Raw genomic sequence first — 17,888 nt, 5'->3', positions numbered from 1 at the left:
GCTGTCTTCTAATGGAGACTCAATCCAAGTGAGTGAGGCTGGATTCTAATGAAGCAGGCTCAATCCAAGTGAGTGAGGCTATCTTCTAATGAAGTCTCAATCCAAGTGAGTGAGGCTGTGTTCTACTAAACACTCAATATAAGTGAGTGAGGCTGGATTCTAATGAAGCAGGCTCAATCCAAGTGAGTGATGTTCTAATGATGACTCAATCCAAGGGAGTGATGCTGTCTTCAAATAAAGACTCAATTCAAGTGAGGCTGTCTAATAATGAATGGGATTCACAGTAGATGGCACTCCCAATGAGTGAGACTCAGCCCATGCCCCATCATTGAGACTCATCATCATCTCTAATGAGTAATACTTTCCCCAAATGACTGAGACTGTCTCCACTGAGTGAGGCATCTATCGATCGATCGATCTATCTATATATAACAACCTTCCAGTAAGTGTGATGTGCTCCATATCATTAAGAAGGCTACTTGGTGAGTGAGACTCACCCTAAAAGGTACTCTATCAAGTAAAGCAAAGTATTCACTTAACACTATTGAAACAGTACTCAATTACAATGATGTGAGAATCACTCCAAACGGAACAGCCTTCCAAAGAGTCACACTCACTCCAAATGAGACAGCCTAGTCACACTCACACCAAATGAGACAGTCTTCCAATGAGTCACCCTCCAAATGAGACAGCCTTCCAATGAGTCACACTCCAAATGAGACAGCCTTCCAATGAGTCACACTCACTCCAAATGAGACAGCTTTACAATCAGTGGTGCCAATTCAATGAAAGAAACGGCATTCCAGTGAGTGAAATCACTTCCCATTGAGTCAAACAAAAGACAATCCACATTGCTATGGACAGACCAGGTCACTTGGACATTTGGGGATCCCAGCCTGAAACTGCAATGTGGGAGAGACTTCCTCAGTAAGGGGCATGGGGGAGTTCCCCTGACAGGCTAAAGGGATCCATTTGGAGATCCCAGACGTGACACAGTCTGGCAGCAGAAGGGTTAAATTCACAGACCTTTTATCTGCCTGGAACAATGTGCGGCGAACTCTCCTCAACATAGAAGGGGCGAATAATCCGCCGGTCCTGGCAAATTAACCTCTTCAATGCCAGAGGTGTCGGTGGCCGTGGTTTGACCCATTTGACCTTCAGAAGTGTCTGATACTGTATCTCACAAAGTGCACTCCTGTGAGTGTCACTTAACCCTTCCCAAAGCAATGTGTTTTGGGTGACTGGCATCGAAGAGGTTAAATCTGTTTGCATTGTGTACGGCAGGAGCGGCCAACTCCAGTCCTCAAAGGCCACCAACAGGCCAGGTTTTATGGATATGCCAGCTTCAGCACAGGTGATGTAGTCAAAGACTGAGCCACTGATTGAGTCACCTGTGCTGAAGCAGGGATATCCTTAAAACCTGAGCTGTTGGTGGCCCTTGAGAACTGACATTGGCCACCCCTGGTGTACGGTGAATCTTACCTTTCTTTTTATGCTGCACGTCTCACAAATAGAAACAAATGTCTGCCCTTTCCCCCCCAGGAAAATAATTTAAGGAAAAGCCAGTGCTAAATATGTAAGGGAAAAAAGTGTGATTTATCCATTTCTGGATCTTTCCCAAATCTTCTTTTTGTTTGAAGCAGCTGCACCTTTAAAATCATGGCGAGGCCCAAAGACTCAGCGCTGGCACAGAGTCTTATCATATTAAAGCTGCAGTTCAGGCTCCATTTTTTTTAGTTTTTTTTTTAACTTTAATAGTTTCATGTGGGCATTCTCTACTTACCTAAAAAACTGCATAGCTGCCGGTCAATTCGTTCTCCGTCTATTGATCGGCAAAGTTTGGCGACATCTTTAAATATGGGGAATGTAAATCGTTGCTATAGGAACAAGCATGCTTGTTAAAATAGAATACAAGAAAATTGGTCTTTCAAAGTTGTTGTTTTTTTTTAAACCAGAAAATACTAAAAGTATTTTTTCTTACTACAGAACTGATTTATTAAAAAAAACACACATGCAGGATATTGCCTGAACTGCAGCTTTAATAGGTTTCTGGACAGTGGGAAAAATGACTCACACTGTTATATTTTACAAGAAAAGGCAGATTTTAGGTGAAGTTGCTTAATCCCAACGGATTTTGGGAGCAGCCCAGAACTCTCTCCAACGCCAACATGCAATAAAATGGTAATTCCGACGTGTCGGGAGCTGTGTGTGATCAGAACGGGCATGTGAATTCTCATGTGCGCAGTCAGCTGGTATACACAGAGATGCAGCCGCTGATTCTAGGTGCTGTGATGTCTACACCCTATTTCCCACTCTATTAAATTGCACAACATCGTTTAGTAAATCTGGCCCCAAAAACGACAACATATCTCCAAAAATATTTGGAGAAAATGACTTTGAAGCAAAGTAGCTTAATAATATTCCTAACTCACATAATACACATTGACGTCTCTGCAGTACAGCAAGGGTTAACTATAAGGCGACTAAACCATTACTTTCGATCAGAGGAAAGGTCGGCCATTTTTATTATCCGAAAGAAAGCCGGTGTTCCCAGTTTTACTAATTAATGACGGGCGCTCTCAGTGTTGGAACTCCCCGTGTCTGATATGTACCATTTAGAACCAAATGAGCCAGTGCAGGAGGTTTGGTGAATGGCGGGTGCCATGCTGTTAAAAATGTTTCACCTAGAGCTGGGGCGGCTTACTCCAGTCCTCAAGACCCACCAACAGGACAGGTTTCAGGGATAACCCCGCTCAGCACAGGGGGCTCAATCAGTCCTTGCTTCAGCACAGCTGGCTCAATCAGTGATTGAGCCACCTGTGCTGAAGCAGGGATCTCGAAAGCCTCACCTGTTGGTGGTCCTTAGAGTTGGCTACCCCTGTTCAAGAGCAAAGCACCGTGCTGGTATTATATATAAATATATATATTTTTTCCTTTATTATAAATCCCAGAGCAATGCTCCTGTGTTCTATTTTTGTAGCTTTAATTATAATATATATATATATGTATATATATATATATATATATATTTATATATATATATATATATATATATATATATATATATATATATGTGTATATATATATATAGTTTTGCCCTTGTCCCAGTGGGGTCCCTGTACGACCTCATATCTGACCTTTCTATAATCTGCGAGGGAATGTAGCGCATACACCGGGGGAGGGCAGGAGATTAACGCACGAAACTCCGCTTCATTGCTTGTTGTTGTTTTTTGGGTTTTTTAAACCCAACATTTCAATGAGTTAGCACTGTAAAAATCCCTGTTTTACTGTGTCCGATGGGAAGAAATTCTCGCGCTGTGCGACTTTCTTTGTTGCTGATCTTAGAAAGATTTATACAAGATCTGTGCTCTCAAAATAGAAAGGTAACAAGTATGTTTCTAAATATATCACTTTTCAGTTCACAGAAAAAAGGGAGTTTTTAAGGTTTGTAAGCAGGAAAGTGGGGTGCCCTGCACCCTCTAATACAATGTAGGGGTGCCCTGTACCCTCTAATACAATGTAGGGGTGCCCTGTACCCTCTAATACTGTCAATCATGCTTCAGCCTCTAATGTAGGCCCGCGAGAAGTTATGCAAAAAATGCTATGATTTACTGCAGGGCGCCAACTCCAGTCCTCAAGGGCCACCAACAGGTCAGGTTTTTGATATCCCTGCTAAAGCACAGGTGGCTCCATCAGTCCCTGCTTCAGCACAGGTGGCTCAATCACCTGTGCTGAAGCTGGGATATCTTGAAAACCTGACCTGTTTTTTTTTTTGGGGGGGGGGGGGTTGAGGACTGGAGTTGAGCCCCCCTGCAGTAAACATATGATTTTAACTACTTGTGTGCCCCGTCTTCTTTCTTACACTTCTATAAGTCTCTATTTGGAGCACAGGGGGGTTGATGGGTTAGCTTGCACCTTTTTTCTTGTGCTCACATTGGCATTGGGAGGGTCTGTGCGGCGCGTTTCTGCGGCAAGATATTTATACCGTATGAATCAAAGACAAAAAGTCCCATTAAAATCAACATAATTCACTCCTTTTACACAGCAGTAATCCTGACCCACCTTCGCCTTTATACAGACCCCAAAGTGACGCTGACAGTGACAGGTCTCTGCGTGCGGGGATACCCCTTCCTTTCTGTGTCCCACTGACACAATCTCTGTGTCCACAACCGGAAACCTGTCAGAGGGACAAGGGTGCTGACCCCAGTGTCACATCCCCAGCCCGGGGCGCTGCACCCAGTGTCACAACCCCAGCCCGGGGCGCTGCACCCAGTGTCACATCCCCAGCCCGGGGCGCTGCACCCAGTGTCACATCCCCAGCCCGGGGCGCTGCACCCAGTGTCACATCCCCAGCCCGGGGCGCTGCACCCAGTGTCACATCCCCAGCCCGGGGCTCTGCACCCAGTGTCACATCACCAGGGGGCGCTGCACCCAGTGTCACATCCCCAGCCCGGGGCGCTGCACCCGGTGTCACATCCCCAGCCCGGGGCGCTGCACCCAGTGTCACATCCCCAGCCCGGGGCGCTGCACCCAGTGTCACATCCCCAGCCCGGGGCACTGCACCCAGTGTCACATCCCCAGCCCGGGGCGCTGCACCCAGTGTCACATCCCCAGCCCGGGGCGCTGCACCCAGTGTCACATCCCCAGCCCGGGGCGCTGCACCCAGTGTCACATCCCCAGCCCGGGGCGCTGCACCCAGTGTCACATCCCCTGCCCGGGGCGCTGCACCCAGTGTCACATCCCCAGCCCGGGGCGCTGCACCCAGTGTCACATCCCCAGCCCGGGGCGCTGCACCCAGTGTCACATCCCCAGGGGGCGCTGCACCCAGTGTCACATCCCCAGCCCGGGGCGCTGCACCCAGTGTCACATCACCAGGGGGCGCTGCACCCAGTGTCACATCCCCAGCCCGGGGCGCTGCACCCAGTGTCACATCACCAGGGGGCGCTGCACCCAGTGTCACATCCCCAGCCCGGGGCTCTGCACCCAGTGTCACATCACCAGGGGGCGCTGCACCCAGTGTCACATCCCCAGCCCGGGGCGCTGCACCCGGTGTCACATCCCCAGCCCGGGGCGCTGCACCCAGTGTCACATCCCCAGCCCGGGGCGCTGCACCCAGTGTCACATCCCCAGCCCTGGGCGCTGCACCCAGTGTCACATCCCCAGCCCGGGGCGCTGCACCCAGTGTCACATCCCCAGCCCGGGGCGCTGCACCCAGTGTCACATCACCAGGGGGCGCTGCACCCAGTGTCACATCCCCAGCCCGGGGCGCTGCACCCAGTGTCACATCCCCAGCCCGGGGTGCTGCACCCAGTGTCACATCCCCAGCCCGGGGCACTGCACCCAGTGTCACATCACCAGCCCGGGGCGCTGCACCCAGTGTCACATCCCCAGCCCGGGGCGCTGCACCCAGTGTCACATCCCCAGCCCGGGGCGCTGCACCCAGTGTCACATCTCCAGGGGGGGGGCGCTGCACCCAGTGTCACATCCCCAGCCCGGGGCGCTGCACCCAGTGTCACATCCCCAGCCCGGGGCGCTGCACCCAGTGTCACATCCCCAGCCCGGGGCGCTGCACCCAGTGTCACATCCCCAGCCCGGGGCGCTGCACCCAGTGTCACATCCCCAGGGGGCGCTGCACCCAGTGTCACATCCCCAGCCCGGGGCGCTGCACCCAGTGTCACATCCCCAGGGGGCGCTGCACCCAGTGTCACATCCCCAGCCCGGAGCGCTGCACCCAGTGTCACATCCCCAGCCCGGGGCGCTGCACCCAGTGTCACATCCCCAGCCCGGGGCGCTGCACCCAGTGTCACATCTCCAGGGGGGGGCGCTGCACCCAGTGTCACATCCCCAGCCCGGGGCGCTGCACCCAGTGTCACATCCCCAGCCCGGGGCGCTGCACCCAGTGTCACATCCCCAGCCTGGAATAACCGTGTCACATCACAGCCTGGGATAACGGTGTCACCATGTCACTTTGCAACTCTAGGATAACTGTGTCACCTTTGTCACATCCCCAGCCCAGGATAACCGTGTCACATCACCTGTCTGGGATAACCATGTCACAGCGTCACCTCACCAGCCCGGTATAACCATGTCACTGTGTCACATCACCTGCCAGGTATAACGGTGTCACCGTGTCACATCATCAGCCAGGGATAACGGTGTCACCGTGTCACATTCCCAGCCCGGGATAACAGTGTCACTGTGTCATATCACCAGCCTGGGATAACCGTGTCACTGTGTCATATCACCAGCCTGGGATAACCGTCTCACCGGGTCACATCACCAGCCTGGGATAATGGTGTCACCGTGTCACATTCCCAGCCTGGGATAACCGTCTCACCGGGTCACATCGCCAGCCTGCGATAATGGTGTCACCGTGTCACATTCCCAGCCTGGGATTACGGTGTCACTGTGTCACATTCCCAGCCTGGGATAACCGTGTCACTGTGTCATATCACCAGCCTGGGATAACCGTGTCACCACGTCACATCACCTCTCTGGGATAATAGTGTCACTGTGTCACACTCCCAGCCAGGGATAACCGAGTCACCGGGTCACATTCCCAGCCCGGGATAACAGTGTCACCAACCTGGGATAACCATGTCACCATGTCACTGCGTCACATCACCATCACGGGATAACCGTGTCACTGCTTCACATCACCATCACGGGATAACCGTGTCACCGCGTCATATCACCAGCCTGGGATAACCGTGTCACCGCATCATATCACCATCCCGGGATAACCGTGTCACCGCGTCATATCACCATCACGGGATAACCGTGTCACTGCGTCATATCACCATCCCGGGATAACCGTGTCACCACGTCATATCACCATCACGGGATAACCGTGTCACTGCGTCATATCACCATCCTGAGATAACCGTGTCACCGCGTCATATCACCATCCTGAGATAACCGTATCACCGCGTCATATCACCATCCCGGGATAACCGTGTCACCGTGTCATATCACCAGCCCGGGATAACCGTGTCACCGTGTCATATCACCAGCCCGGGATAACCGTGTCACTGCGTCATATCACCATCCCGGGATAACCGTGTCACCGCGTCATATCACCATCACGGGATAACCGTGTCACTGCGTCATATCACCAGCCCGGGATAACCGTGTCACCGCATCATATCACCAGCCCGGGATAACCGTGTCACTGTGTCACATCACCAGCCTGGGATAACCGTGTCACATCACCAGCCTGGGATAACCGTGTCACCGTGTCATATCACCAACCTGGGATAACTGTGTCACCGCGTCATATCACCAGCCCGGGATAACCGTTTCACTGTGTGACATCACCAGCCTGGGATAACCGTGTCACATCACCAGCCTGAGATAACCGTGTCACCGTGTCATATCACCAGCCCTGCATAACCGTGTCACCGTGTCATATCACCAGCCTGGGATAACCATGTCACCATGTCACTGCATCATATCACCATCACGGGATAACCGTGTCACCGTGTCATATCACCAGCCTGGGATAACCGTGTCACTGTGTCATATCACCAGCCTGGGATAACCGTGTCACATCACCAGCCTGAGATAACCGTGTCACCGTGTCATATCACCAGCCCTGCATAACCGTGTCACCGTGTCATATCACCAGCCTGGGATAACCATGTCACCATGTCACTGCATCATATCACCATCACGGGATAACCGTGTCACCGTGTCATATCACCAGCCTGGGATAACCATGTCACCATGTCACTGCATCATATCACCATCACGGGATAACCGTGTCACCGTGTCATATCACCAGCCTGGGATAACCGTGTCACCGTGTCATATCACCAGCCCGGGATAACCGTGTCACCGTGTCACATCACCAGCCCGGGATAACCGTGTCACCGTGTCACATCACCAGCCCGGCATAACCGTGTCACCGTGTCACATCACCAGCCCGAGATGACATCCAATAATTTTTTTCTGCTTAGAGCAGAATACAATAAAGTCTCCTTTCTTTTTAGCGCTGCAGTGTCCCGGGGTTTTTCGCAGTCCTTTGTACATGTTATTGTATATCAGCTCGTTAATTCCCTCTTGTTAACACTACAGTGGCTGCCAGGATCAAAAACTATGAAATTATATCCATTTGTTTGGGGGGGGTGAGGGGCAGGAGGGATGGCAGGGGCAGGAGGGGAGGCACTTGCTGGTTTAAACGCTCTTATACCAGCTCTATGGGGAGAGATTGCAGCCACGTGGCCACGTCCAGCTCACAGGGAGCGCCTTTCCTCACTCTTCTCCGTAATTATTATTCATATTATCAGTAGTATCTTCCTCCTTCAGAGTCCCAGCCGGGGGTATTTAATCAGAGGAAACAGGCAAAACAAGGAAATGGAGGAGAAAGAGAACGTCCCATCACAGGCGGCCCGGCCAGAGTAAACACTCCAGGATTTCCTGTTATTGTAGCCCAAATAGTGAGCTGACATCAGTGATCCGGCTTCCAGGAGGCGCAGTCGCCCTGAAGGAGGCCGTCGGACACGGCTCCTCTCCCGCCCTCTCGTTATTAGGGGATTTCAGGCCCTATATGGAGGCCCCGGAGTCTCGGGCGCAGCGAGCTGCTGCGTTTCTGAGGCTTTCCTGTACTTGGCAGGACCTGGACTTTGCAGGGCAGGAAAATAAATGTGTTTGTTTCCTGCTGTAGCGCCGCGTAGCGATGCGGGACTCAAGGACTTAAGGCCGCGCTGGCTATTCGTCTTTTTCTTAATGATTTGACCCAGGGGTCAGCCGGAACTAAACTGCGCCATTTCTTGCTCCAGGGAGCCTCTGGTTCCCCACATAGTTACCAGTGAAATTACCAGTATTTCTTCTCCCTCAAGGGGAAACAAAATGGTCGTCAATTCTCCCACATCCTGCAGGCCAATAGGAAACAACGACGTCATAGTTTGCGGCTTCCTATTGGACGGCTATTTAAATACCAGGAAGAAACCCTGGTAACTTCCCCGGTGAGGGGATGGGACACCACAGGTCCGGATACCACGGGTCCCCAGAGCACCGTTCAGCTAGGAATCGGATCACATGAAGAGGCCGGGATGGCAGCTCTAAAGGCGCTCCTCAGCGTAGCAGATAAATAACACAAACGCACCACAAGGGGTATTCTCATTTGCTGCGCACTGTACAGTGGAGATTCTTGTCACCACAATTCCTTTAATGTCTGGTTATTCCCACGTACCGGCTCCACATTGCAAGGTCAGTAACCAACCCCAGTACAGGCATACCCCGTTTTAAGGACACTCACTTTAAGTACACTCGCGAGTAAGTACATCTCGCTCAATAGACAAACGGCAGCTCACGCATGCGCCTGTCAGCACGTCCTGAACAGCAATACCGGCTCCCTACCTGTACCGAAGCTGTGCGCAAGCGGGGAGACTATAGAGCCTGTTACACATGCGTTATTTACATCAGTTATGCACTTATATGACGATTGCAGTACAGTACATGCATCGATAAGTGGGAAAAGGTAGTGCTTCACTTTAAGTACATTTTCGCTTTACATACATGCTCCGGTCCCATTGCGTACGCTAATGCGGGGTATGCCTGTATTGAGTAAAACCGGGGGGTGTATTTGAGCGCGCTGTCCCTCCAGTAGCTCTCCCACGGCTACTCCAGTCTCCCCTGCAGCTGCTAATCTCCCGGGATCAGCGGGGCACACTCAGCACATAACAAACACACAAATAGGAGCGCATGGAAAAGAGAGCCAGAAACCGGAATTAGCGCACAATTCTTTATAGTAAAAAAACACACTAAATGATACTGGTCATTTCTTTGATCTATTAGATCGCCCCGTATGTAGTGTCTCGCATTTTCATTGCATTATTATTATTTTTATTGTGTCATTTAGTGTGTTTTTTACTATAAAGAATTGTGCACTAATTCTGCTTTTCTGGCCCTCTTTTCCATGCGCTCCTATTTTTGTGTCAGTAACCAACCTCACACTGACTAGACCCAAAACGTCGAAACATGTCTGTGAACAGGGTTACTAGCTCTGCACTTCTATAACAAGGCTGTGCTGAAAAGTTGTGTAATGCGGCAGGCATAATCTTACAGTGGTCCATGTTAAACTGCAACGAATGGCATTGCATTTACTTATTAAAAAAATACCAGGAAGTAATACTGTGAGCGTTACCTCTCATTTTCAGGCATGTCCTGGGCACAGAGTTATGATAACAACACGTTACATACTGTAGGTGCTGAACGAAAGCAAGAGGTACTGGAACTTCATTCCCAGACAAAAATAGTCCTGGTACACCCCAACTTTACGCAACATCAGGGCAACGCCTAAAATCTCACGCATTGCATTGCATGCCGGTCTGGCAGTGAAGGGGTCTAAAGATCAGAATAGCTCCAGTTGTTGGCAGGCACCGACCCAGTGAGCGATGCTCCGGAAATATCTGCACATTAAAGTCTGGTGTACATCGCCCTCCTAACTGGGCTCCAGCGGTGGGAGGCTTTACCAAAATGATATGGCGGCATTTCACAGGTTGTGCTCACTTTTATCCCTGGGGCGGTGTGACATAAGTGGTGGAAGTAGGTACCGTTCCTTAGAGTCTTACAGAAGATCATGAGACAGTGACAGCAGGACAAATTAAAGGGACATGATGGATAGTGACATACTGAAACCATTTCTTTATAAGGCTGCGTCCACGCTGCCGCTGAGCGCGCTTGGCACGATCACTTCAGTGATTCCCAATAAGTACGGCCACACACGGCGTGCGCTCGTGCATCTACGCTTAGCAAAGCTCTGTGCTTGGGGAGACAGGGAAATTGATTTTCAAGCGCACTGAGGGGTCACATGTGGTTACAGCCTCCCTTCTCCACGTCACACCCACACATTCCCTCATCCCATCCTCCCCAGCCCGTGTCTCCCCACTGCTGGATGAAGCCTCCCCAGTGATCTCCCAGGTCCTGCGGTTACAGCCTCCCTTCTCCACGTCACACCCACACATTCCCTCATCTCATCCTCTCCAGCCCGTGTCTCCCCACTGCTGGATGAAGCCTCCCCTGTGATCTCCCAAGTCTTGCGGTTACAGCCTCTTCTCCATGTCGCACCCACACATTCCCTCATCCCATCCTCTCCAGCTCGTGTCTCCCCACTGCTGGATGAAGCCCCCCCCCCCCCAGTAATCTCCCAGGTCCTGCGATTACGGCCAATTCTCCACATCGCTCCCACATTCCCTCATCCCATCCTCCCTAGCCCGTGTCTCCCCACTGCTGGATGAAGCCTCCCCAGTGATCTCCCAGGTCCTGCGGTTACAGCCTCTCTTCTCCACGTCACTCCCACACATTCCCTCATCCCATCCCCTCCAGCTCGTGTCTCCCCACTGCTGGATGAAGCCTCCCCAGTGATCTCCCAGGTCCTGCGGTTACAGCCTCTCTTCTCCACGTCGCTCCCACTCATTCCCTCATCCCATCCTCCCCAGCCCGTGTCTCCCCACTGCTGGATGAAGCCTCCCCAGTGATCTCCCAGGTCCTGCGGTTACAGCCTCCCTTCTCCACGTCACACCCACACATTCCCTCATCTCATCCTCTCCAGCCCGTGTCTCCCCACTGCTGGATGAAGCCTCCCCTGTGATCTCCCAAGTCTTGCGGTTACAGCCTCTTCTCCATGTCGCACCCACACATTCCCTCATCCCATCCTCTCCAGCTCGTGTCTCCCCACTGCTGGATGAAGCCCCCCCCCCCCCCAGTAATCTCCCAGGTCCTGCGGTTACGGCCAATTCTCCACATCGCTCCCACATTCCCTCATCCCATCCTCCCCAGCCCGTGTCTCCCCGCTGCTGGATGAAGCCTCCCCAGTGATCTCCCAGGTCTTGCGGTTACAGCCTCTCTTCTCCACGTCGCTCCCACACATTCCCTCATCCCATCCCCTCTAGCTCGTGTCTCCCCACTGCTGGATGAAGCCTCCCCAGTGATCCCCCAGGTCCTGCGGTTACAGCCTCTCTTCTCCACATCGCTCCCACATTCCCTCATCCCATCCTCCCCAGCCCGTGTCTCCCCACTGCTGGATGAAGCCTCCCCAATGATCTCCCAGGTCCTGTGGTTACAGTCTCTCTTCTCCACGTCGCTCAAACACGTTGTCTGACTCCATCCTCCCGTCTGTTGGTCGTCGTCTTGCTTTTTTAATCCCTCTTGGAATACACTTGAGTTCCAACTTTGTCCAACGATGGCCATTCCTTCTTGCGATATGCCTGGCCAGCTGCCATTTTAATTTATTTTCCTGTGTGATGTCACAGACCTTTGTTTGTTTTCTAATGCGTTCCTTCGGGTAATACCCAGCATACCTCTCCATACTTTGTGTGTGTGCCTAATATATATATAAATATTATATTTATTTTTAGAAATTGCATTTGCTTTTTATTTTCTATCCTTTTCCAGACTGTACTCAGCAGGAGAGATTATTGAAAGATTTATATAGTTACATAGTAGATGAGGTTGATAAGACGTGCGTCCATGAAGTTCAACCAATGCTAAATTTAGACCACAGATACTTAGCCTATATTTGTATTTACAGTATCTTCAGTATTTTGCCCCAGAGGAAGCAAACAAAAACCCCTCAGTGACACATTTTCCAATGATATCTCATAAGGGGAAAAATAAATTCCTTCCTGACTCCAAGAATTGGCAATCAGATTACTCCCTGGATCAGCATCCTTCCCATGTTTACTTATTGCAAATCCGGCCTTCGGGCAAGGCGGTTGCCTTGAGCCTCGCGCCTTCGGGGGGCTATTCCGCCGTGATGTCATGGCGCTGTAGGTGGACAGGGCCCCACTGCCGGCATGCCGCCTGGGGCTGCGCCAAATTGAAGGCTGGCCATGCTTATTTAGTATATCCCTAAATACCTTTCCTTTCTATAAGATGTCCAGCAGTTTGGTGAAGATATATATTGTATCTGCCATCACAGTCTCCATGGGTAATGAATCCCACACTGTAACTGCCCTTACTGTAAAGAAATCTCCTTTCCTCCAACCTTAAGGGTTGCCCCAGAGTCCTTTATACTGCCCTTGGGATATTGTACTTTATGCCAGAAGGTAACCCCTGTAGTGCCTCGGTACATACTACCTGCCTCAGCGTGGTCCTCAATCTGGAGGACTATTTTTGTGGGGTCTGGTTAGCTTGATCAGCTGGAGCTGACGGACTTTCCCGCTATCCTCTGACGTCACTGCAGCGGGGACAAGCAAACATCGCGTGATCCATCCACTGGCGTCGAGCGGATCACGGACGCACCGGAGGAGAGGGAGACCCCGGCATTTCCCTTCCGATTGCCCCTGTGCTGGCAAACACCCGCACCTTGTAAGTAGCCATTTGTCTTTTGCATCGCAAACCTCATCTCACAGTACTTCACCAGAATGCTTCCTTTATCATTTACAGCAGCGGTGTGCAAACTGGGGGGGCCGAGACTTTATTGGGGGGCGCGCGAGGCCTCCGTAAATTTACTTACCAGTTCTTGTCCACGCATCTCCATGGCAACGCGGCATCAAATGACACCCATTACCATGGAGACGTGACGTCACATGACCCTGCAGCGTCATTTGGCGGCCCATTGAAGGTAAGGGGGGGGGCGCGATCGTGAGAGGAGCAGGCAGGGGGGACGCAGCGCGGGAAGTTTGCACACCCCCGATTTACAGGATTATTTCGAGTGGGGACTTTACACTCACATCCTATCTGGGACTTTTTTGAGTTTGTATTCACAGTGACCACCCCCCACTGTTTGTCCACAGTGCTGCGTCCTATGCCTGTCCATTTCCTGTATTTGAGTTTGTCTTTGTGTGAAACCTAAGACACTGCGGCAGCACTTTGGGACATTATTTCTATCGTCCTAAATTGATCTTTTTGCGCACCTATATTCTTTCTTGTATGTGTAACACGTTCCCCCTCCCTAAGGGAGAGTCACTGCTGTTACCTGGTGTTGGTGCTACCTGTTAGGCTCGCAGAAGGCCCTGAGCATCTGCCGGTGGTAGTGGGGATAGACAGGACAGGCTTTAGGTGCTGGGATCGTTCTTTTCTCTTGGTGTTTCAGCGCCTCCATTCCCACAGGGCCTATCGCAGATAGTTGCAGTCCCCTGTGGAAAACACTCTCCCCCCTCTCCCTGAAGAACTGCAGCCTCAGGCAGGAGAATAAACCAGTAACTGGTTCTTTATTCTTTAGGGACAGCAACAGCATACCAAACAGTGACCAGCATCCATCAGTACCCTTCCTTTCTTCAGCAAGAGATCATCCCCCACTGGACCCTAAATAACCCAGCGGAGTGTCACCTCGCAGCCTGCTCTTCTTTTGGTCCCTGGACTCAACCCCCAGAGCTTGAGGCCCCATAGGCCTATCCTCGTCTCCCACACTCCCTGGTGGAGTATGGGGTAGCTGCTCCCACTCCCCTGAGGGGGGAAGGAAGGTGAACCAGAGCCCTGACTCCACACACAGAACAGACTAAATTTGGAACTGCAGACCCTTTTTGTTACCAGGGGAGGGGCTCCAGGTCTCAGCCCTGTATGGGCACTACCCAGGCCCTAAGCCACCCCTCCTGTCACTCAAGGGAGCTGCTTACTACAGCAAGGGCAGCTTTAACCCTAACACTGCCTGCGCTCGTACCAGGACTTACGTGTTAGGCAGAGAAACTAGTAGACAGGGGCTGCATGGCTATACACACACACACACACACACACACACCAAACAGAAGTTACCACAATCATACCGTAAAGTCAATGGTGCCCAAAAACCCCAACAATATACTGCAAATAACGTCGTCTGGTGGTGCTCCTGGGACAAAAAAAAAAGTCCCCAAAGGAGCACTTGGGATGACCAAAAAATAACAATTTATTAAACACATAAAAAAGACCAAAAATAGCACACACAGGACCCCAAGTATTCTCAACGGACAAGGATAATAGCTGTGCCGAATATAAGGACAATATCAAATGCAGAGAACAGAGGTGACACCGCGAGCACATGCTCACTGTATGATCACGACCGCCCAGTCATAACTAATAGAACAGGTGAGTGCCCATATATAATAATGTAACAACGTAATGATTATTACACGGGCGGGCACATAGGTACAGTGAGTGACATACCACAATGCACATGCATCTCAAAATGACCTTTATAAAGCAGAAAATCACATATAAGGATAAATAAACTGCGTAAGACATCCTATAAATGATAAATGTCAGTCATTATGTCATAAGTAGTAGTGAAGTCAGCGTAGGCTGTATGAATATTGATAATAAGCTCTATAGACAGACTGCTGCCATGAAGTAGATAGAATGGTATACTAAATCCACAGAAACTACTCATCCAGAGGGCAGAAGCCCAGAGTACAGAAAAAGTCCAGGACAGAAAAAATGTGTATGCGCTATCTGCAAATATAATGTCCCATAAGGCTTCCCAATAGCGAGTGCCAGGTATAAATAAACATGGATTCTCAGCCACAGAAGCAAAAGAAGTCCTTGTTGACGATGAAGGCATGATGATGATGATGATGATGATAAAAGGCACAGCCCATCGAAATCATTGTAGAGGTCTGAAGTCCATAGAGTATAATACGCAGATATGTGCATACAGGTATCTGGAGACGGGGTCCCGGCACAACACTCCCACTCAACGCACGTTTCGCCCGAGGGCTTCTTCCAGGAGTGATATGCGCTGAAGAACAGCAGTCCGATTTAAAGGGATTTTTGATGACGTCTGTTGGCGCCAAATTCAAGTATGTTGAGGGCTTCCAAAGGGATGTGTCGTGACGTAGACGCAGGCTGTCAAGATCCAGCTGATCCGAACAGTTGCGTCTACCATCAGCTGCTGAAAAGAGTCCAGAGCTAGGTGAATGGAAATGTTGTTGGGAGATCTGCTCATGCGCTGTGATGCCTGTCAGCTTGAGATTGGCGGACGGAATCCCTGTGCCTACTCTGTGAGCAGCTGATGGTGGACGCGACTGTTCGGATCAGCTGGGTCTTGACAGCGTGCGTCTACGTCACACCGCATCCCTGTGGACGCCCTCAACATACTTGAATTTGGCGCCAACAGACGTCATGGAGAGGTGAGCGTCCGCGATGGTATGAGGAAACAGGACAGGCTTTTGGTGATCCTCATGTTCTTATCTTGGTGTCATCAGCACGTCCAGTCGCAAAAGGGTTCCTGGAGACCGTCCCCACCACGACAGATATCTCTCATACTCCTACCCAATAGACTGTTACTTAGACAGGAGTATATAAAAAGGATTCTTTATTTGTGCAGCCAATGCAGTTGGTATTACAGCGTGTGCATGGGTTTGCCAGGATAGGTCCCAGGCTTCTGCATGGTGCCTGACCTTTTGCAGTTTTGAGGCCTTGTCCTCTGCCCAGATCTTGGGCTGCAGGTGTCTACACCAGGAGGGGAAGAGCTCAACTCCACATCTCAACCCCAGGAGGGGGAGACCTTGACTGAATATAATTTGGAACACTTCATCCCTAAGGCACAAAGGGGGAGGGCACAGAGTCTGCACCATGATTGGCTGTACACAGACTCAGTTCACCTCCACCCCTGTCACTCAGAAAGGCAGCATGAGGGGGGCTAAACCCACAGGATAGCCTGTCACTGTCTGCAGCTATCAGAACTTACGTGGCAGGAAGACAGAAAGATAGTCTGGACCAGCCATTGGCTATACATGTGTTTAATAAATTGCTATTTTTTTGTCATCCCGAGTGGTCCTTTGGGGACTTCTTTTTTGCATATAAATAAATATATACACACACACACACACACACAAATATATATATATATATATATATATATATATATATATATATATATATATATATAGTGTGTGTGTATATATATATCTCATTATTTGATCCAAGGGCGGAATCAGATTTCTCTCGAAGGACCCCCAGGTTGGCAAGATATGTAGTGTTACGTCTCACACAATTCAGCCATCAGTTCCAGCTCTGCTCCAGCAGCCAATAGGAAATCACAACGCGATCGCGAGATGACATCACAGCTTCCTGTGGGTGACGCCATCTTTAAAAAATAAATAAAAACGAGTTTATCAGCAAATCGAAATGTATCAGATTTCTTCTGTGGGGACCAAGCAATGTACGGAACGATTTTGTTGATTTCAAGGGGAATTTCTGCTTTAAGCCAAATAGAGGGATTTCTGTATAGGGTCTGCATGCTGCATCTATTGGGGTGAAGTGATGTCCCCCCACACAGTGCTGAAGTATTTTGATTGGTTTATATCACAACGCTGGTTTGTAACACAAAGTAAAACCCCACGGGGAGAAAGCCAGCAGTAAGGGGTTTATAATATGGCTCGGCTCTCCTCGCAAACTGCCAGCTGTAACCACACTAGCAGCTTACCCACAGTGCTCTGCACGTCACGGGGGGGGGGGGGGGGGAGGGCAGGGCTCCTTATTTTGGGTGGGGAGCCAGGCCCTCAAGAACAATCAGAATTTAGTTGAATAGATAATGAGAAACATACAGAACATGTATTGAAACAGTGAATCTCTCCCCCACAGAGCTTACACTCTATCATGATACCTATGTTATTCCCATATGAAATAAGGGATCGATGTGGCTACCAACTGATGATTGGGTGAGGCACAGGGAGCTGAAGTGATTTGCCCAAGGTCACAGCCGAGCCAGCACTGATCCCAAGTCTGGTCATCCCACTTCAGAGACTTTCCCACAAGGCCACTCGTCTTCCGGAGAGGGGGAGGAGAGGAGGAGAGGGGGGGGGGGAAGAGGAGGAGAGGGGGGGGAAGAGGAGGAGAGGGGGGAGAGGGAGGGGGGAGAGAGGGGGGAGAGGAAGGGGGAAGAGGGGGGAGAGGGGGGAGAGGGAGGGGGGAGAGGAAGGGGGAAGATGGGGGAGGGGGGCGGGGTGAGGAGGGGGACAGGGGGG

The sequence above is a fragment of the Ascaphus truei genome, chromosome 16, assembly GCF_040206685.1.
Source record: "Ascaphus truei isolate aAscTru1 chromosome 16, aAscTru1.hap1, whole genome shotgun sequence".
NCBI lineage: Eukaryota > Metazoa > Chordata > Amphibia > Anura > Ascaphidae > Ascaphus > Ascaphus truei.
The sequence above is the reverse complement of the archived record's forward strand: the minus strand, read 5'-3'. Positions refer to the sequence as shown.